This window comes from Rhododendron vialii, chromosome 2a (genome assembly GCF_030253575.1).
Source record: "Rhododendron vialii isolate Sample 1 chromosome 2a, ASM3025357v1".
In the NCBI taxonomy this organism is placed as follows: domain Eukaryota; kingdom Viridiplantae; phylum Streptophyta; class Magnoliopsida; order Ericales; family Ericaceae; genus Rhododendron; species Rhododendron vialii.
This window is the reverse complement of record NC_080558.1, coordinates 5685451-5707621: the sequence shown is the minus strand read 5'-3', so window position 1 is coordinate 5707621 and position 22171 is coordinate 5685451. Positions and strand designations below refer to the sequence as shown.

Below are 22171 nucleotides of genomic sequence, written 5' to 3'. Positions count from 1 at the left end.
TAGCTAACCCATATTAACGAGCTAACCAAAATTAAGTGTGTCCAATCTGATTCAAGGACAAGTTCAATAATGAAAAAGAATTGTGCTATTTTATAACTTAGGGAGTCCGGACCAAGTTATGCACACCTCTATTAAATTTTTATAATCTCGTGTCACTTGTTTACTAGATCATCCATGCATGCATCTTTTAGTTTTAAGTTATTATTTTCGTTGTCAATCTTTTAGTACATGCTCTTAGAGAGAGGAGATAAAGTACTGCAAGAGGTTAAAGAAATTATTCTTTATTCTTTACCTTCGCAACAGTGGCTCGTTGAAAGTGCCGAGGCTTTTTGGTAAATGTATAATACCTAAGCTGATCCCTAGGCTGCTGTAGGGGTTATTTTAACACTTGGTTCTCTACTTTACCCAAAAAAGTAAGATATACATAATCTGGTGCTGTTGCCCTAAGCGATTGAAAACTGACACGAATATCAAAAAAGAAATAAAGAAAATTGGACGAAGGGAATATATCATATATGATATAGAGTCCTTGATGAACCTTGTAGTAACATTTATTTAATCATTAGCTCATAGATAGACAATAGGCTTGGTTGAACATAACTTTTTGAAATGGACTTATAGCTTCTATTCGGTTTCAAATGGGGGTGCAGTGTGCAATTCGTGTATGTCTGAATTTCTCCTCAAAGATCTGATCCATTCATATAGTAGGGCTCATCGAATAATATATAGTTTCATGTGCATTTTGGTCAAGACACTTTAGTTGTAGCATTTCCTTGTGTTGGAGGTGCGGGTGTTTTTGATGTTTTTGGGTAGGGGCACATAAGTTGTGTCACACCTCAGCCACACCCCTCTCACATACAGGTTGAACCACGGTGTGGCACAACTGATATGCCTCTAGCATTTTTGTTTTGGGTTGTGTGTTCCCAGAATTTTCGCCATATATCTCTTGCCTTTACCTGTACCAGCGCGACATCGTCCTTGATCAGAACCAACTTATAAAATTCATGGGATCGAGAATTCAACTGAGAATATAAGTGCATGGTACTATTGGAAGATTTCGTTACGCAAGGACTACCCAACTTATAAAATTCATGGAAGATTTTTGGGTGCCGAGCGGCCATCACGTGATGTCCGAGCAGCGAATCCAGCCATCCAACACACTTTTTGATGGCCCAGATGCGCTGCTCGGGCACCACGTGGGCATGGCCACGTGGTACCCACCCGGCACCCACTAATTTCGCATTGAAATAGTCTAAATCTCCCGTTTTCATTTCATTATTTAATTGAAATCGATCGTTTGGCCTCCAATATCATTTTCCACAAAATTAGGTCCCACTTATGTCGTACCAAAGAAGGGCTTCGTAAAGTCTTTGTGAAGTCCACTAAAAGTACAAAACAAAATATCCCAATCCCACATGGAATGAGCTGTACTGTAACTGTGACATATACGTCTTTTTTGTTTTTTGAGGACATAATCAACTTTGAGTCAACAACAAGTTTTGAACCACAATTTTGGTTCTCAACCACATATATTGAGAAGAGGAATGACTCTATTTCGATTTATGCATAAAATTTTGGTTCTTAACTGGTAACAAAACCACCTTTTGGCAAAATTTGGTGACCAAACAGTCTATTCTTTCTGAATGCCCATGTAAAATTTTGAAAATCTGTTATTGGAAAACTCTGCCCTTGATTTGTTTGTTTTGTAGATATATAACAGTTCTGAATTTTTGTTGCATTTTGCCTTCTAATTAGCTCAGCCGGGACTCAAGTCGTCTAAGTCTGGGTTCAGCTCGACGCATAGAAATTTGGACTTCTGTTTTGTTTAGCCTCGATCAGGTCAACCCATGTTTGTTTGGGCTTAAATGAACGTAGAGAATAATCTAGTTTGAACATGTTTTGACTAATTGGGATGACTCTTTTTTTTTTTTTTTCTTTCAATCCTGAGATGAATTTGGACGTTGTTTTGGATGTTTTCTTATTGGTCTAGGCTGTCTAGGACGACGTGAGTGAAACGAAATCGGTAATAATTGGCTTTTGAGGAGATATAGGCTATAGCTTAGCTTCCTCAATTAAAGGTTGAATTTCTAAGTTCCTTAATTAAGCTATAGCTTAATTAGCTTCCAAATTTTCTACTATAGTTCTTTTCTAGTTTCATTTGTTCGGCGAAGAGGAAATTTTATGCAAACTTGACAAGGTTAGCTAGCTCGTGAGATCGATGATAAATGGGTAGAGAATTACTAGGGAAACTAAACGGGATTAAGCCTCCCAAAGTAGGACTAATCTTCACCAATTCATCCCCTGGTTGTCCCCATGTGAGGCGTTGGCCTCAAGCCTTTTAATTGGAATATCTATCTTTCCTATTGGGAAGGCCTTCATTTACTTGGTGGCATGGAATTCCATTCCATTCTCGATCATTCTGATCTTGCCATGTTAAGAAAAGAGAAATGATGTATTACTGTTTGTCGTCAAACCATAACTTAGTACGCCACGCATAACAAGAAAAATACGCATAATAAGGAAATCTAGACTAACTAGGAAACATAATAATCTGCCTAAACTAAAAACAAAATAATAAAGCTTAGAAAATATGACAATATAATATTTTCTAATATTATGTTAACACTATCTTTTGGTTGAAACTAACATTTGTGAGACTGAATAAGAGAATTTTGGTTGGGAGATTGCGACTGGGTTTCGATGAAACAACTTGTAATTTTGGTCCTTACCAAAATAAAACAAAAAAAAAATCTAGTAATTTTGTTGAGTTTTGTAGGGTTTGATTTGGCTACATATATATAGCTGTTTAATTGAACTATTCTTCTCTTCGTATTACTACTTGAATGCTTCTCACGTTTGCTTGACCGTGAAATAGGGTAGTTTATTTTGGAGTTTTCTCCAATATTTATGAGGTGGGTGGCCCAGACCAAGACTCCCCGAGTCAAGATTAGCTGTCTGACACATTAAGGAGGCATCATTTCATGTCGTATTCCCGTGAGTTAGCCAGAGCTCTATTGTAGTGCATTGGATTTTGTCTCCCCCTTCCCTTTGCGTATGTGTGTTTGTGTACAATCGATCTGATAGGAAAGTTTGAGAAAGAAACAAAGCATGGAGACGGAAAATGAAGGGATTCTTTTCACATATCTTAAAAGTTTATGAACATTACCCACATTCTTATTAATTAGTTAGTGCTTATACAAGTAGCTTTGTTGATTTTGTTAAAATGTTGGGAAGATGATTGGTTCCTCGTTGTATTCTAACCTGATAAAAAATGAGGTAGATTTCTAAATCAATAAAAATTCTATGTGTAATATGGATCTTATTTGATAAAGCTCAATTAGTTCTGTTAGACTTTGTTTTCAAAATCACATAAATCATTATATATTTTGAGATATAAGCAATTGAAAATTGACACGAACTCTTAAAAAGGATTGTTAAATGGGGACGATGGGAGTATAATTTAGAGTGCATATGTATCATTATTTGAGTGGGATAGGAAAAAATGAGAGTGAGAGAGGAGAGCACTGGGATTTAGATTTGAGCCGTCGATTATAGAGATGAACGGCCGAATCGAACACTTGGCACAGCTGCCAAGCACCCCATCTCCCACTTCAAGGGGGTCACCCCACTGATGTGTATGAGTGTTTGAGACACTGCAAAAATTGTGAGGAGAAATGTGACTTTGTAAATGTGTTTGTGTGGTGGAGTACAGTAGATCAATCTCTCTCCTTCCATCGGATATCAGGGCACGGGTGATGGGCCAAAATTTCAACGAACTGATCACCTCTTTGCAAATTAAATGCCCAGAAATTAAAAATGAACTCCATTGTCGATTATTGCGGCCCATTCCTACGATGCAAATCTTCTTAATTTGAATGTGTGAGAGGGCTCAGATGTCTATCAATGTCCACAACATTGTGAAAAAGGTCCCTGCAGGAGAGGGGGCAAAGAATAACAAGAAGTTGTCCGGTGAGATTGAGGTAGGGGAACAATAAAGATCATTCCACGAGGAGAACGAGCTACGAAAGAGAACAACTTGTGCTTGTTCCAAGTGAGAGAAGAAGACAACAAGTGGTTCCCAATCGACGCAAGAAAATGTGAGCCTTCTGTATTTTTAATAGCCCCGATTTATCATGGTGTAACGGTATCGATCAGAGGCAAAAAGTAATAATAATAAATACAGTAACGATTTTGCTAACCATTGTTACTAATACCCTTCGTTCGGGCACCAAATTAACACGCGTGGGACAAGTCGCATGCGTCTTGGCCAGAATTAGCATATACTGAGGATGATACAGTAGTACAGATTGATAACCAAAACAATTCCGAAAATCCAAATACAGTCTTAAAAGTTGAAATTATTCAAGTTGAAGGCAACTAATAAACCTCAGCACCGAGCGAATGTCTTTGGCCTTACAGTAGATGTCTCAAACAACTGTATTATTGCGGAAACAAATTAATAATGAGATACAGATGAATTCGAAATCGTCCAGTGCAGGGGAGAGTAGAGACAAGAAGGGGTTTGCTATACACGTGTGTGCTTTTTGTTTGGGAAAAGACTACAATCCCCTCCCCCCCCCCCCCCCCCCCCCCACCCCCAAAAAAAATGTTATGATTATAAAGAAAATGTTATGAATCGTATTGCTAAAAAGTTACGAATCGTATAAAAGTTACGAGATACAACAAAATGTTATGAATAATAATGAAAATGTTCTGAATCGTACTGCTGAAAAATTATGAATTCTAGAACAAAAGTTACGAAACACTCTAAAATGTTATGAATGAATCATAAAACATGTGCATATGGTACACTTTTTTAAGAGGTGTATATTGTAGACTTTCCCTTTTGTTTGTGCTACTTATTGGAAAGGATCAAGAGAAGCTGAGAAAGAAGAAATAGAGTAAAAGTGATTAAGAATAAATCCAGTATTCTCGCAACACTGTAGGCCCTAGCTACATCGAGTACAAAGTCAAGTGCTTTTAACGCAACCGCTTGTACCACTGCCCCAGCCGCTCTGTGCGGAAGTTGCTCCCATAGCTGAAAACATAATCACGTCAACGATATGAACATGAAATATTACATTGCTTCTCATGTTTGCTTCCACAACAGCTCAAGTGGCCCGCCTACCACCGGACCACTAAGTCCCCACCTCGGATGGACCTCAACTCCTCTCTGCCTCTCTGTGGCTACCCTCCTCTGCTCAGCAGCTCCTCGAGCCTGGCTCTAAACCTCTCTGAAAACCCGAACTCCGAGTGGTCCTGCTAAATACTCTCTCTGGTAAGCGGCCTAGTCCCGCTCGAGTTGCAAAAAGTGCGTGAGATCGGTGGCCGGCCTTGTGAACTCCTCCAGCTCAGCCCGCGTGTAATTGCTAGTATGTGAAGCACGGGGTGCAAGTGGCCCCGGGACTTGGAACTCAGACAAACCAAGCAACTGTCGTTTCACTCGGTCGCCCAAGCACCACTGCCAACCGAAAGTCGACTCTAGCAGCACCCAGCTCGCTGTAACAACCCTACTCCTGGCCAAGTACTCAGACTCGGCTCTACTCCTCTTCAGCGATCCCACAACCTGTGTTCAAAACAACAACCAAGATAATAATTGATCAGCGACAACATTAAAGCATTCAAGGATACATAATTACTAGTGGAGTTTTATGATATACCTGCGAAGCTCGGAGGTCGTCCAAGTACAGTCTGAATGCGTTGAGGTCCCCTCTCCCCTTTTTCTCTCCCATGTGGTCTTTGCTTCAAACAAACAAATGGGGAAGAGTCCTCAGGTCTGGACACCTTCTGTGAAGGGTACATCTTTAGCACCTTGTAGGTCCAAAACTGCACGATTTTAAACAAGCAAGGCATCAGACATAGTTTATGCAATTATACAGTCCAGCAGGCTATGCAATCAAAAGTGGGTACAAGTATGTATTGAAATTGAACTTTACAAAATTGAAGTCATACCTCCCACAGTCTCCAATAGCCAGCCAATACTTTCTCCCTCCTGGAGGCGTCTCTCAGAAAGCCGTAGAGTGCACCAAGTGCCGCTCTAACCCAGTCAAAGCGTGAGGCCGTCCTCAGGTCCCTCAAAGCCTGCAAGTACGACAAGTGCACCCTGCTGCGTCTACTAGGGTATAGAGAAGCACTAAACAGGTACAACAAGTATGCCCTTGTCATCTGCTCCACCTCATACTCAGTGATCGGGATCTTCTTCTGATTGTCTATGAACTGCTCGTATTTTACCATTTCCTCTTTCAGGAGTGGTACTGCACCCAGAAACCACTACAGAGCCGCTTTGTCTCTATGGATACCCGTATCAAATGAGATGGGCTCTCCTCAAACTCTGAGGCCTATAATGGCCGCAAAGTCCGTCGGGGTCACTGTCATCTCCCCGAGCAGCAGGTGGAAGGTGTTGGTAGTGTCCTTCCGGCCACCTCTCTACAAGCGCAACAAGGACGGCATGGTCGTTCTTGACCGGTGTCAAGATCTGCACGAACCGGCCAAACCCTGCTTCATCCACCAATTGCCTCACCCTCTACAACAACCCCTCGTATAGTGCAAGGGAATCACTTGCGCCTCCGTGGCTGTGAATGTCCCGCTTCTTTGCCTTCTTCTGTTTCAAGTACAAAGACAAACAGTAAAGAAATGCATTAATATACGGAAATTTGTTTTCAAGTTTCAGGTAATCAATTCTAACACAGAGTTACACACATCCTTACTACTACCACTCAAAACATCCTTACTATTTCAAGTTCATTGAAAGAGTTACAAAAATTCAAAATAAATTACACACATCCTTACTACAATTCTCTTAAGCTCAAGCATACACTTCTACTACCACTCAAAACAACCACTATACATCCACCTTCAATCCACTAAACACCAAGTTCAAATCATTTTTCAACACTCAAGCAAAGGTATAAACACTTATTGTTTCCCAGAGGGGGGCTGACAGGGCTAAGGCTGGTAATCTATATCTTGGCCCTAAAACTAGCAAGGTTACAAGAACCGTGTGATTATTACACCTGCGCGTGTTAGTCGCCAGTACGCGCGCGCCAATCCTTGGCTGCGGGCGTAGACCTACGTTGGGACAGGGGTGTTGATTTTTATGTTTTTAATAGCATATATGACACTGTTCAGCATGTTTAAAACCTATTTATTGTTTCACATAGAAATTGCTAGTTGTCTTTCAATACATTAAACTGTTGCTTTGGAATACCCCTGGGTAGCTTCTGAACATGTCTCAGAGCTCAAGTATGCAACACCGAACATTGGAAGTCTAGTCAAAATAGGCGCGCGCTTGGCCTTGACTTGCGCGCGCAGGTGTGATTTGGCTTCTAGTACTTGGCTTTGCATGGATAACTTAATTGGCCTTTGGCCACTGTTTTATCCCCCACACTATTTATGAGGTGTATTTCAATTAAAATCTATTCTGTTTGTAATTATATTTACTTATTGTGTATAGAAATGTTTGGTTTGTTCTGGATGAGCACTGGTCATTCCAGAGTTCAGAGGGGGATAAAAATCAAATCTATTAAGACTGATTAATTCACGCGCACTGGTGTGAAGTTGGCAGCGCAGGTCGTCTTGCATGCACATAGATCATTGCATGCAAGGTGGTCCCTGTTCATGCCAATTTCCAGTCAGTACACTGTTTTGGCTTTTCAGTAGTATTCTGACTTTTATCTCATTTATTGCTAATTGTATCATCCAACCATGTTATTTAATCGCATCCTGCAAATTGTTAAAATTTTAATCCCCATTTTAACTGTTTTTCTATCCTAATTGGCTAAAAATTGATTAATAAAGAAGAATCTCAAATCTTTTCACAAAATACCTAAGTAGAGACCGATCTCTGGATTAGGTGAGATGGGTGCCTTAAAATCCTTCCCCTCTCGTAACCGGGCTCCTGAATCCAGATATGGTTATGATGGACTGGTGCATTCACTTTTTCAAATCAAACAGTGTAGAAAGTGTTTCAAGTTCGGTTCCTTAGATGTCAGATCTTCAACCCCAAGTGACGCTTCTGAATTGAGAGCTTGTTCTGCTAGCGCTCTCTCGATCCGGCATCTTAAAACCGAAATTTTAAGGGCATGTTGCCCGCACATGTTATGAGATCATATATATATATATATATATATATATATATATATATATAGTCTCATTAAAGTAAGGGCGCCCTTACCTACTTAAGGTAAGGGCTTCTCTTTTTCTCTCTTTTCCCGATCGAATTTCGATGATCTGAGCCGCTCAATGTGTTCAGAACGTGATTTTAAGGGTACCCGCGAGAAATCAGCAAAAGAAAATATTAGGAAGGGCTTCATTCGAACAGTTTTTATTTGAACCGTTCGATAAAAAACAAACAAAAACTGCTCGGATAAAGCCCTTCCCGGTCATTTTTTTTGCCGATTTCTTGCGATTACCCTTAAAATCACGTTCTAAACACATTGAGCGGCTCGGATCATCGAAATTCGATCGGAAAATGGGAGGTCCTTACCTTAACAAGGTAAGGGCGCCCTTACCTGATTGAATCTGTATGTATATATATATATATATATATATATATATATATATAGAGAGAGAGAGAGAGAGAGAGAGAGAGAGAGAGAGTCCACTTCTTATAAAGACCACCTCATTTTTTTAAAATGCGGACCTCCCTTTTCCGATCAAATTTCGATGATCCGAGCCGCTCAATGTGTTCAAAACGTGATTTTAAGGTTACTTGCGATGAATCAGCAAAAAAAAGAAGACCGAGAAAGGCTTCATCCGAGCAGTTTTTGTTTATTTTTATAGAACGGTTCAAATTAAAACTTCTCAAATCAAGCCTTTTCTGGTCATTTTTTTTGTCAATTTCTCGCGGTTACCCTTAGGGTACCTTCAAAATCACGATCTGAACACATTGAGCGGCTCAAATCCGATCGGGAAAGGCAAGAAATGAGGAGGTCCGCATATAAGGTCCTTACCTGAAGGTCCGCATATAAGGTCCGCATATATATATATATATATATATATATATAGGGACAGTTCAAGGGACATCCAAAAAAACACCTAAAAAAATACCCCAAATCTCAATCTCATAGTTTCTGATCAAATTTTTATGATCCGAACCGTTCAATGTGTGCAGAATGTGATTTTAAGGGTGCTCGCAAGAAATTAGCAAAAAAAATGATCGGGAAAGACTTGATTTGAGCTGTTTTTATTTGAACCGTTCAATAAAAAACTGTTCGAAACTGTTCGGATCAAGCCCTTCCCGGTCATTTTTTTTGCCGATTTTTTACGGGTACCCTTAAAATCACTTTCTGATCACATTGAGCGGCTTGGATCATAAAAATTTGATCGGGAACTATGAGGTATTTTTTTAGGTGTTTTTTTGGGTGTCTCCGAAACCGCCCCGAATATATATATATATATATATATATATATATATATTTATTTATATATATATATATATATTTATTTATTTATTTATTTATTTCTTATTTTGAAGTCATGTTCTTAATAATGATTAAAGGCATGATTTTAAAAAAATTGTCCTCTAGTTTGCCCACTAGCTAGTTTGTTGCCCAGTTGGAACAAGCCGGCCGCGTTAAATGCAAGTTTGATGATTGGTAGGAGTACTTAACAATTAACACACGTTTTAAACTTCTTGATGTGATGGTTTAAGGGGGTTCTAGCTAATTAATGTGAAGATGTTCTGGTGTGTGGATCGACCTTGTTCAACCTTAATTATAAGCTTGCCCCAGTGCCATTGAATTATTTCTTGGTTCTAATTAGTAGGAATACTTCTAACAAGAGATTGACTTATCTACGAAAGAGTCAAGATTCCATATTTCAAATCGTCCATGTTGAGATGAGCGGTCAATCCGACCGCTCGACACAGCTGCCAAACATCAGATGCTTGGCAGCATCTCCCATAATAATAAGATAGATTAAGTGCTCTTTGTAGTTGATCATTTCATTCTCTTCCATCTTCCCATTGAGGCCTTCCCCGTCTAGTTGAATGAGTCAGAAGCCTAATTTTCAAGTGGCCTAAAAATTTGAACACTTAATTTTTTTACCATATTTTTTAAAATATACATAGCCTAAAAAAATCAAGTGTTTCAATTTCCAACCCGTTTGAACCGGTGCAAAGATCTTAATTTTCTGATCATTTTATTCTAAAAGGTCATAATTAATTTTTTGACTTTAAGGCTTTCAATGAAAATCCTAAAAGAACCATGGAAGAGAAAAATCAATCTTATATATTTTTAGGCTGTTTATATATCAAGAAATTAAGTATGACCCTTTGGAATAAAATGATCAAAAAATTAAGATCTTCGCACAGGTTCAAACATATTGAAAATTCGAACACTTAATTTTATTATCATATTTTTTAATATATAAACAGCCTAAAAAAATCAAGTGTTTCAATTATCACCGCCATAAATGAATTGGAGAGTCGGTTCCTATTCAAAGGGTTAAGATTTTCCCACGACGATTATCCTCTGCAAAATCATCGTGCAAAAATCTCCAGTTAATAAATTACCTTCTAGGTTTTAAAGTAATCCGCTGCGAAAGATTAGTCAAACCTACCAGCATTCCGCCTGAAAATTGATTGTAACTTGTCATGAACACAACTTAATCTCACCCAAGGGGAAACCCCACTTGGAATCTGACCTGAAAACTTGATATCACAGATCATCAATCTTGATAAATTCCAAGCCAATTAACTGGGAAGATTACCCGTAAAGGAACATTACTTGTCATCAAACTTGACAAGTTGAACAGCGTGCAAATACCGGCCGGAATCTCACCGGAAAGTGGTTGTAGAGCTGAAGCGTTCACAAAGTGATGCAATTTGACAGCGATTCCGGCACTTCTCCGGCGAGATTCCTCCAAAAAGCCACAACCCTGGTTGGTCTCCAGCAGAGAGACTAGCTAGCATTAGGAACGAAGAGACCCTTACATAATACGAATTAGCCAATATGCATGCGATTTTTCCTCCCACCACTACATTTGGGCGTAACGGTTTTGGAAGGCCAAAACCGTTATGTATCGACCATATATATTACTTTATGTAGCGGCCAATTTTTAAATCCTTGTAGGACCCTTTCTTTTGCACACCACATTAGCACATCTGGAACATGTGGCATACATCATGGCAAGAAATAAATAGCTGTAAGGAAATTCGATTATCTATCAAGAAAGTGATACAATAGTACTACAGGTCATTTATAACCAAAACAATATGGCAAAATCCGAAGAGTCTTAAAAGCTCAAATTATCGAGGTTCAAAGGCAATAAACTTCGGCACTGAGTGAATGGCTGCGGCCGTGGAGTCGATGTCTCAAATAAAAATAATGCCTCGGAAACAAATACTAATTGGATAGCGAAGAATCCAAAGTCGACTGATAGTACACGTGAGTTCTACGATACCGTCCTTAGATTCGTGCATGTATGTCGAATGACTCCGAACACATCTATGCCTCCAATCAAGTTTACCATATACTCGAACACCCGGCAGGCCGGCACTTCTTGTCACATAATCGTACAGACGTTGCTGGTACAGTAGATCTTGGCTGCGTTCAATGCAAAGTCAAGCGCGTTCAACGATACCTCAACCACTCTGGGCGCAAGATGCCTCCATTGCTGAAAATATAATCACATAAACATTACGAACACATAATACTGCAAGAAATTGCAACCATGAATATGAAGCTAGCTTGAGACCAAATTTTTTTGACAAAATACACCAGCGGGAATTTCACAAATGAAGTATTATAGTGTGCATGCAGGAAACTAACAATCTGGACAACTTCTCTAGCGAAGATGAGGTTTTTTTTTTTTTTTTTAAAATCAGCAAAGAAAGTTGCCATATCAAGATGAGTTTCAAATTCATCAAGACCATCTCTTTGTGTTTATTGAATATGTCGAACGTTATTGTCAGTGTGGATAGAGATTGAGGCTTGCGTTTAAGATTGACATAAGATCGCTTCTTTGTGTTTATTGACTGCCATTAGTATTGGGTTTGGTTGTAGATCATTTTCTCCATTTTTGGATGGAAATTGGAAGTGCCGGACTTTTTATTGATTGCAATTTTTGATTCTGATTAAAAAAAATAAAAATTTCGTCGAGACCATTGTACCCTTCAGATTGTAGCTCTCTCCATCGTTCAATTATCAAAGCAATTTCTCACAACCGACACGATTGAGTTGGCATTGTCGTTTCATTCAAGTAGCTACCAACTTCAATAATCAAAGTTCCACTCCAAAACGCATTATATATAGAGAGAAAAAAAGAGTTTTTATTCTTTATTATTTTATTGGTACAGTTACATACCATACGGCATAAGATTTCAACTAGTATGACACTGAAGGGTTATCTATTTAATCCGCGAAGATAATCTATACTACTTCTTTTAAATGTACGATGGTGTTTCCTACTCTTTTTCTCCCACAAATGCCCCTGTCACTTGCAATTAATTCCAGCCCCACCCCACCACTCTTCCGAACAGTTACAATGCAGAAACGCCTCTCTTCACCCTTGCCAAACCTCTCCTCTCCCTTGCAAATAACCTCTGCCCACCTCTTCCCAACCGTTACAGTGCAAAATCCCAACGCTTTTGCCATACAAAACCACAACTGCCTCTCCTTGTCCCCGCCAAAAAAACTTTACACCCTCCCTCCACCAGCCCGTGTTCTCCACAATGGCCGCCGCCAACAGCCGGCCAAGGCTCGAACTACAACAACATATCGGAAGTCCAATACAGGCAAGGCATGCATTCAACTTTCTTCCTGCTTTCCTCCCTGCCTCACTTATGTCAACAACTCCGTAGACCATAATTTCGCCCACAAACTGTTTGACAAAATATACCTTTGAGTTATTTGACAGACCAACTGATTTTGACAAGAAAGAAGAAATTAGTACATGGATACACCAAAAGTTGTTGCCTGTCCATACATGCATCCTTGTTTTTGGTCTTTTTTTTGACTCACTTGTTTAGGCCAGCGTACACCTCGACTCATGTGTTTGAATTTGAGAACTTAGAAGGGAGCAAACCACTAAGTCTCAGCCTACTTTCGAATATTCTGCATAACGTTTTTGTAGTCATTAATGATATCAAAATGCTTTTATGGTCTAAATTTTCATCGTTTGCCTCAGTTGAACAAGAAGTTTATTGACTCATTTGCATCTTGTCATAGTGATATTGGGACTAGGTGAATGAATCTACTAATTTGCATTAGCATTCTGTCATTGTGATTTGGGTACTCATTTGCATTTGCATTCTGTCATAGTGATTTGGGGCCAGGTGAATGATCCTTATAATTAAGATTCTCAATCGTTTATTCTGCATAAGATTCTCCATCATAACATTGCGTTATCTCGGGGCATTTCAATGTCAACAACTAAAGTCCTCATCAACACGGAATCGAAGTGACAAAGGAAGAAGAACTATGCCAAAAATATAGTCTACAAAGAAGTTCTGACTTCGTAAGTGTAGATTAAAGATGTGTCAAGTTTCATTCCAACTTCTAAAGCTGAAACTTTGTAAAAACTTACAGTTTCTTTTCTTTTTTTTGTGGAAAAAATAATTACTGAAATGTTTGCACATGTATAGTTTTGTCAATTATGTAATAGTTGGCTCCATCATATTGGTGGTGTGTTTGATTCCATAAGTGTGTGTTTGCAACTATGCATTTATGACCTGCCGAAAGTGTCTCCCAAATGTTGGTACTGATTTTCCTTTTATGAAACTGGAATTAGAATAGCTGAAGCCGGGTTATCAATTGCACAAACTAACAATTGGTACCCTAATACCTGGTTGAGGACAAGGTTCTAAATCAGTTATGTGTCCTCTTATCCTCAACTCCCTGATATGAGTTTGTTGGAAGTTAGTATTATGAGATAATTATGATTTGTAGGCCAAACCTTGATACCTTGTTATTTCTTGGTTGTTTCATTTCTGCCAGTGGACATCTTGGTTGACATGTTGGCTGGTGAAGGATGTACTGTGCAGGATTAGTTGGAAAACAGAGAGAGTGATTACAATCCACTTCTTTAGAATGGCTTGAAGGGCTACATTGGCTGCATACCTCCAGGTTAGTTTCTTCCTCGAGAAAGATTTTGGGCTGATCCACATGAATGTTGTTTTCTTATCTCTACATTGTTTCTTTGTCCATGGAGCTACCAAATATATACATCCTCGCTCGCAAACTAAAAGTACTCATTAAGAAGATTCCTAGAAAAATTTTGGCGTTTGATAAATTTCGATGCAGAATATTGTATAGGAGAGAAACCATCAATGGCTGGAGATGTGTATCGTTACGTGATCAAGTTGCTAGAGCTTTTTACTGGAAAGAGCTCTAACCATGAGAGTTCCACAGCAGATTTAAGCTTGAAGAAATGGGTGCAAATGGCGTTCGGACCAACGTAGATCAAGTGTTGTATCCTGGTTTGGTGCCAAACAACAGTAGTGACGTTCACTCCATTACTTCAGAAGCATGGAGTGATTGCTATATTGCAGTACTTGGTGTTGGTCTCGCTTACATTGTTGATTTGCCAAACGGACGCATTAGCATGAGGGATATGCTAGAGGGCAGTCCCATTCCTAAAATAGGCTATAGTAGGAATGCTTGATCTGTCCATCATTTTGTATATTAAGTGTTTGTGCTTTAGGTATCGGTGTTCGACTTCTACAAATTCAAAGCTCTTGTGTCATGGATCAGAACTGTTTTTTTTTTTTCCCCAGTTTTCATTTCTACTATGTATTATCATTTGCCTAGATGTTTCCCGACAAAAAAAGCCAATGGGCAAGAACCTACATTTGGCCATAATACTATTATTTTCTTACACCAGAATCTCCTTCGAGAAGCAATATCTCATAATGCATCACAATGATTCATACATAATTCTTTGGTACAATTGAGGAAGAGACATGGAAGGACATAATTCTTTGGTGCTAGGATATACACTTCTCACAAGGTTGTTCGAACACTTATGTCAAGCTTCATTCCAACTTCTAAAGCTGAAACTTCGTAAAAACTTACAGTTTTGTTTTTTTTTTTTGTGGAAAAAATAATTACTGAAATGTTTGCACATGCATAGTTTTGTCAATTATGTAATAGTTGGCTCAATCATATTGGTGGTGTGTTTGATTCCATAAGTGTGTGTTTGCAACTCTGCATTTATGACTTGCCGAAAGTGTCTCCCAAATGTTGGTAATGATTTTCATTTGATGAAACTGGATTTAGAATAGCTGATGCCAGGTTATCAATTGCACAAACTAAAAACGGGTACCCTAATACCTGGTTGAAGACAAGGTTCTAAATCACTTTTGTGTCTCCTTATCCTCAACTACCTGATAGTATATTTTCAAAAAAACTCTGCACTGATGCATAGTGAAAAGCAATTAAAAAAAACAAAAATTATAGTGAAACAAAACTAGACACTTTGCTTCTTACATATATCTTTGCTGGATTCAATAACTAGGAACTATTGGTGGAAAGAGGACCCAGAGGATAGGGGAATTTGCTGGGCTAGCTCGGATAGTCTTTCTCTGCCTAAAAGGAATGGAGGGTTGGGCTTTCGCAAATTTGAAGCCTTTAATCTTGCTCTGTTGGCTAGACAAGAAGGTTGGAGACTCCTAATGAAACCCCAAGTTTATTGGGCTAGGTTCTTAAAAGGCATTTGTTTTCCAAATACTTATTTCCTCAATGTCTGCAGGGCTGAAACGTTTCGTGGGCATGGGCGAGTATTCACCAAAGTAGAGAAGTCTTTGAAGCAAGGTCTTAGAAAGCAGGTGTTTAATGGTGAGTCAACCTACTTTTGGGAAGATAAGTGGGATAGTGAAGGTGTGTGATGCTATGGATGTGCCAAAAGGGGAGTGGAAGCTAGACCTGCTCAAGCCTCTAATTTCCAAGGAGGGATTGAGGGCGATCTCTGCTGTTCCAGTGCCTTTGGTGCAAAAGTCAGATGTTATGGTATTGCATTTTAATCCTAAGGGAAATTACAAGGTAAAGTCAGGTTATCAGATAGCTTTTGATCTCCAAAAAAGGCTGAAGAAGGAGAAGCCAGAGCAATTCTTTAAGGCTGATCCGGAGGTCTGCGAAAAATTTGGTGGAAAGCATGTAGAAACATTTTGGCTTCTAAGGAGAGTTTTATTTTCCAGAAAATGTTCTCCTACTACTTTGTGTCGTCTGTGTGAGAAAGGCGTGGAATCAGTGGAACATCTCCTGTTTGTGTGACTGGACCAGGGGTGTTTTGTTTGGAGGAGGCCTTCAAGTTTGCATGAAAGGCCTTCATCTAGCGTTCTGAATGGACTTTGTCTGTTATGGAGAGTTCCAACTCAGTTGATGAAGCGAGAGAGCTGATCAGCAAGGTTGCCAACCTTTGGAAAGCCAGAAATGAAGCAACTTCCAATATCTCCTCTAAATTCATTGGCAACTATGGCTAAAATTGTTGCATACAGGATGGAGTTTTATTCCAAGGCGAAGTGAGGAAAGGGTATCCCAAGAAGTTCAGGGTTGGGTTCCCCCTCCAGATAAACATGTTAAGGCCAATTGCTTCTCCCCGTTCCTAAACTCATGATCCCATAACCACCCGCGATAAGTCCAATTATCACCTTAGACAAATGGTTATCTAGATTCATTAGAAATTGGAAAGGTAAGGAAATTCCTTGACAACTTACGGAGGACTTCCAAAAAACAGCGAGCAAACATACACTTCCCATATACACGTGGGACCAATTTCAAATAACCTTCCAGATTTAAGGATAACTGTCATTGGAAAGTCCCTTTCAAAAGTCAAAATAATTGGACGCAACTGTTGGCCAAAAAAAAAAACTCAGTTTTTATGAAACACATGTGTTTGGGCTAGATTACGCGCATCTCGACTAATTTCAGGAGCCCGATCCAACCGCCCACTTGCGAGGACACAAATAAAATCAGAGCAATGGGTCCGTATAAACTAGCCCTACAAGTAGTTGATACCACATAAGAGATTTTTAATGTGAAAATTAAACTCAAGGCTTAATCAACCCAGTAAACATAAAAAAATATTTCCGAATATGGAAAAGGGAAAAGACGAGAGGTTTGAATTGTGAAGTACATTGACCAACTTACGCCGTTAATTGACGAGGTGTGTCGGTTAATTGGCAAGTCTTTCCATTAACTGTAGTTGCTTTTCAAAAAGGTGTGTTCTTCCAAGTGCATTTGTTTGCCACCAATAGTTGCATCTTTTCCATTTTAGTTTTTTGCCGAATTGTTCCCACCCTTCCATAAGGCTTCATTCATCTCTATAAATGGTGCTTCTTTGCGTCTTTTTAAGACCCCGGAAAAAAAACAAAACACATATGTTGCATGCATATCGAGTCTAAGGTCCGAGAGAAAGTACTACACAACTTTCTGTTCGCTTGTTGAAGACCCTTTGCATTCATACGTTGCATTCTAGTTCGTGAGGCGCGCATTCAAAGTGTTAGGTTAGCTTGGGTAAAGATTGTCGCATCCTAGGAAGAAGATGTCGAGAATCGGGAGTACAACGTATTCTTTGGTGTCCCCATTTGTGAGTTAAATTTTCCATTAACTGCTTATGTTCTAATCCGCTCAAAAGTTACTTTAATTAATTGTTTAAGTAGTTTGCTTATATAATTCCTCCAAAATCTGTTTTAACATTGGATTAATTAGTTTTATACACAGTTTGTTAATTGTGTACATTTCAGAATCTGACTAATAGCTCACAAGTTCTACCATTTCCATCTTATTTAATTGGTTTCCATAGCAATCAAGTGATATATATCTACGGGAAACCCCATTACCATCTTATTTAAATACGTTTTCATTATGTATAAAATTTTCTATTATTTTGCCTTCATAACAGTTTGAAATTGAGCAATTGTAAGAAGCACTTAGTATTAGAGGCTAACATTACAATTGGTTTTTGGCAAAGAAAAAGAATCAAAAAATTTCAAAAATGGAGTTCTTCAAAATATTAGAAGACCTGACATCGCTTTTAAGAGGTATTGAACAAGATATTTGGATAACGATGTTTGGCAATCTTGACCAACATGACAACAAAGTTTCAACACTGAAGGCTGAAATACCCAAAGACATAGACCATTTGATAGAGAAGGCTTTCCAATCAAAGTTACATCAAGTGAAGGCTCAATTACCCAAAGACATACATGTGATAGAGAAGGCTTTCCAAGCAAGGATGAAAGATCTCAAATGGGAGTTACACACTGCAATGTTGACGAACAGAATCAAAGTGGTTGAGTTCAAGGAAAACAACTACACAAAGATCCATATACTAATCAAACCAAATCCAATGCCAAAAAGGAGAATCAAAGACCATCTCAACAACCAAACACCATCAAACATAATAATACCTCATATGCAGAGTAATATTGCAAAATATGATACGGTGGCTCAGATGCAAGGACCTTCAAAAACTATCAAAATGCTTATGAAATATTTATATGGCGGACAAAAAGCTAGGTATGATTCTAACTCAAATTGCCAAATAGACTATCTATATTTGTAATAAAATATGATAAAAAAAACTTATTTGTTTATTCATGCAGGCAACTTCAAACCAATATACAATCAATAAAGAAGAAGAGCAAGCAAAACAAAAAAGAGGAACCGGACTACAGTGGCATAAATGTGCTCAACTTTTGAACCAATTCTACACATTTGTTTTCCTATTTTTCCTACTTTTGAAGAACAATTCTACACATATGTTAACGCCTACATCAAACCATGTATTTTGAGTTCATATGTTTGTAAGCCTACATCAAACCATGTATTTTATTTCAGATGCTATTTTTTGGAAGTCCTACATTTTCCTTTTTTACCATCTTTTCAGTTGTACTTCGACAATCATGTATTTCGATTTCATCTCCTACTAATAACATATAGACAATTATATGGGGGCAAAACCAAACCACGTGCAACGCACGTGCCTCCTCACTAGTTTATGTAAAACTCCAAGAAAAGAAAAGGTAAAGTAGGTATATGACAAGAGCGCCCAGGGAAAATATAGGCATCATAGCTAAACTAAAGAGACTAAGGCCTCGTTCCGCTAAGAAAAATAAATATTTTGATTATCTTTCGAATTAAAAGTGATGTATTGTGAGAGAATGATCACCATTTTCGTAAAGCAAAAAGTAAGTACTTAAAAAATACGAGCCTTAGTGGTATGGGACACAAATTTTACTATTTTAGTTACTAGACACCGACCCTTGGGCTCCTTTTACTATTTACATGCATATGATACTTATAACGCAATACCCGGAATCATTCCTGCGCGGTATTGTACATTGGTACCATACCCGGAACGTTGGTACAACGTAATCTTCTGGGCCTAAGCCGAATTACGTGCAACTCTAACAAGCCGAAAAGGAAAAACACCCAGCGAGTTGGCAAAAGGTACTCACCGGTTTGGGTCGTTCATAAAGAACAACAGCATTTGTTGTGGATGTTGGTTCTTCAGTAATGGTAACAGATGAGCTTGGTTGAAACAAAACACAAAACAAACAATCACATGAAGGCCACCATCTCTGAACAAAGCTATACTTATACATTGACATAATGAAATAAAAAAGTTAATAGATCTACAAATTTATTATTTGGCTCCAATAAAGAGTATTCATGGCCGCGAAGAATTACTTCTGACCGCAGAAAATTACTCTTGGTCTCGAAAAATTACTCATAGCCGTAAATAATTACTCACAGCCGCCGACGAAGAATTACTCTTGGTTGCAGAGAATTACACTTGGCCGCTAATAATTACTCTTGGCCGCAAAGAATTACTCCTGGCCGTGAAGAATTACTCCTGGCCGCAAATAATTACTCATGGCCGCATAAAGTTACTTTTGGCCGCAAAAAATTAGATAATCATTACAAAATAAGAAGACATTACAAAAATAAAATAAAAAATAAAGGTTCGGACTTTCTGAATGGAGTGTTAGATATCTGTTTTAATTTCTGGAAAGTATTTGAGTAGTCCAGAAATACTATGTGGTATCAATATATTTGCGTTTTAATTTCTCTAGGGTGGGTCACTTGAGTCTTTTGACCCTACTAAATTGAAAAATTGCTTAAAATGTCCATCGATTTTACTGATTTTTGACATTCTTAACACCGTAAAATATCTTAAAATGTATATTTACGTACCCAGCAAAGTTAAAATTGTTCCTTTATCTATCAAATTTAAGACAATGGGACTTCAGTTATAGTTAAGTTAATCCCATTGTCTTAAATTTTGGCTCCACCCATGCTTCTAGGGCTATTTTTCTCACATACATCTGTTTGTTACGTGATTTGCTGGTAGTATCATGTGAACAATGCCACAGGATACTCGGGCAGTATTGAATAATTAACCGTTAATTCTTGCTTCAATTACCTCGGGCTGGTTCGAACAAGTAGCAATCCCTTGCATTCTCTTGGCTTCCAACAAGGCATAGTTATCCAAGAACTGGGAATGGTGATGGCTAAAGTCGTTGCGTTGGAAACAGTTTGAACATATGCAAAACAAGTCGTTGCCGCTGTCAAAGCATACGGAGCAAGTGAAATACATGTCTGGGATGAACTCACCACACCCGCCACAAAAGGGCCTCCCGCTTTTGATTATGTAGAAAAGAGCCATAACTTCCATGAATTCTAGGGTTCCATTGTTGTTGTTGTCGAGTTCTTTGAAAAATTGGCTACTGCCCATTTTTACGTGGCCTTTGTCCCCACATAAACCCTAGAAATTCATGGAGACTCACTTTCCCATCGTTATTGTTGTCGAGTGACGTGAAAAGATCCCCTGCTGCTGTTTTTATGTCCGATGAGCTTTAATCGTAGTAGAGTTTGGCAGTCTTGACCAAATCCTCCATCGTGGCCTAAAACAAAAATAGAGAAGCATAATTCAATGTAGAAACATCCAATCCAAAAGCTTAAGCTATTAGGTGGAGAGGTTTAACTTATATGAAGTGAGATTACCCATTTCATACGCAATACGCAAGCAACGTGAGATTTGAGATTTTATGTGTCCTTAACATCCCCATCATTTGCAATGTGTTTTGAGGTTTGCTGCGTGTAATCTCTCAAACCAAATGAGACGGTTGGAGTATATTTTACACTTTGGTGAGATTATACATCGATGGTGTTTTGATTAACGAGGGCAATCAAAATTTAACTAAACAATGGATACGTACGTGACTCCTTATTATGTGTGCAGTCCAACCCAAAACAAACAGCTCTTACGAATAGGTCTTAATATTATTGAAATGCTGCAAATTTAATTCAGCTTATAATTGAGTTTGTATTTATTACCCAGTGTATAATCTGATTATGTGGTGTGGACTAAATTATTGGTTTGTTGTTCTCGTTCTTCTTTTTTGAATATTTGTTAGATTTCCATCATATTGTATGACTCATTATTAATCCATCTGGACGAGATAATCTAAAACACAAACAATTACGGCCGAAACCAAAAAAGCAGTTCACCAACAATCGTCTTTACTATTGCCTTATCTGAACATATTGTTATTATATTGTTAGATTCCTTTTGTCATGACAAATAACTTACTCCAAATGTGGTATAGACACCAACCAAGTAGAGATTTGTATTTATAGTACCAATGCAACCTTAGTCAACCTCTATCGATGTACTCTTATCGAGTTTTAACAATAGTTCATGTTCACTTTCGCGAGAAAAGAATAGTACATCTAGTACTTATCGTGGCATAAAAACATGTCTTTTATTCAATAGAACTTACACGTTTATCGAGACTACGAACCACTCCCGAAGTGATTGAAAGTTTGTTACCCTGCAATCGGAAAGTGTAGCGGAAATTAAATCTTCTTGACAATATGAAAGAAATGTAACGAAGAACCGTACAATTGCTGGAGGAAAATTATAATTAACTAAGTGATCGATCTTGAGATTACCCCAATCACATGAAAATTATAATTCATGTGAAATTCTTATGCACCTTATCTGGAGATTATCAAGTGGTCCAAGCCTCCCCCACGGCGGTGTCCCAATATATTTCTCCACAACACATTTATGTGGATCCGTATGTTTAGTTATGGTCCCAGTACAATTTTGTGGTGAAGAAGAGCAACAATGCCCGTGAGCACCCAACAGATTTGTTCCTTAGTTGTGGGCTCAATATAAACGTGTTGAGAAAAATGTGAGGTCAAATTAACGTGTGTCCAAA

The 22171-nt window shown here is 38.4% G+C and overlaps 1 long non-coding RNA gene across 1 annotated transcript; it reads right to left on the bottom strand.

Moving 5' to 3' along the window:
* Positions 1-11126: 11126 nt before the first annotated feature.
* Positions 11127-19477, bottom strand: LOC131317624 (uncharacterized). Its single transcript, XR_009197352.1, has 2 exons — positions 19400-19477; positions 11127-11616 (listed from the first exon to the last, which is right to left on the bottom strand). It is a non-coding gene; the product is annotated as an uncharacterized LOC131317624 (long non-coding RNA).
* Between the last annotated feature and the right edge of the window lie 2694 nt (positions 19478-22171).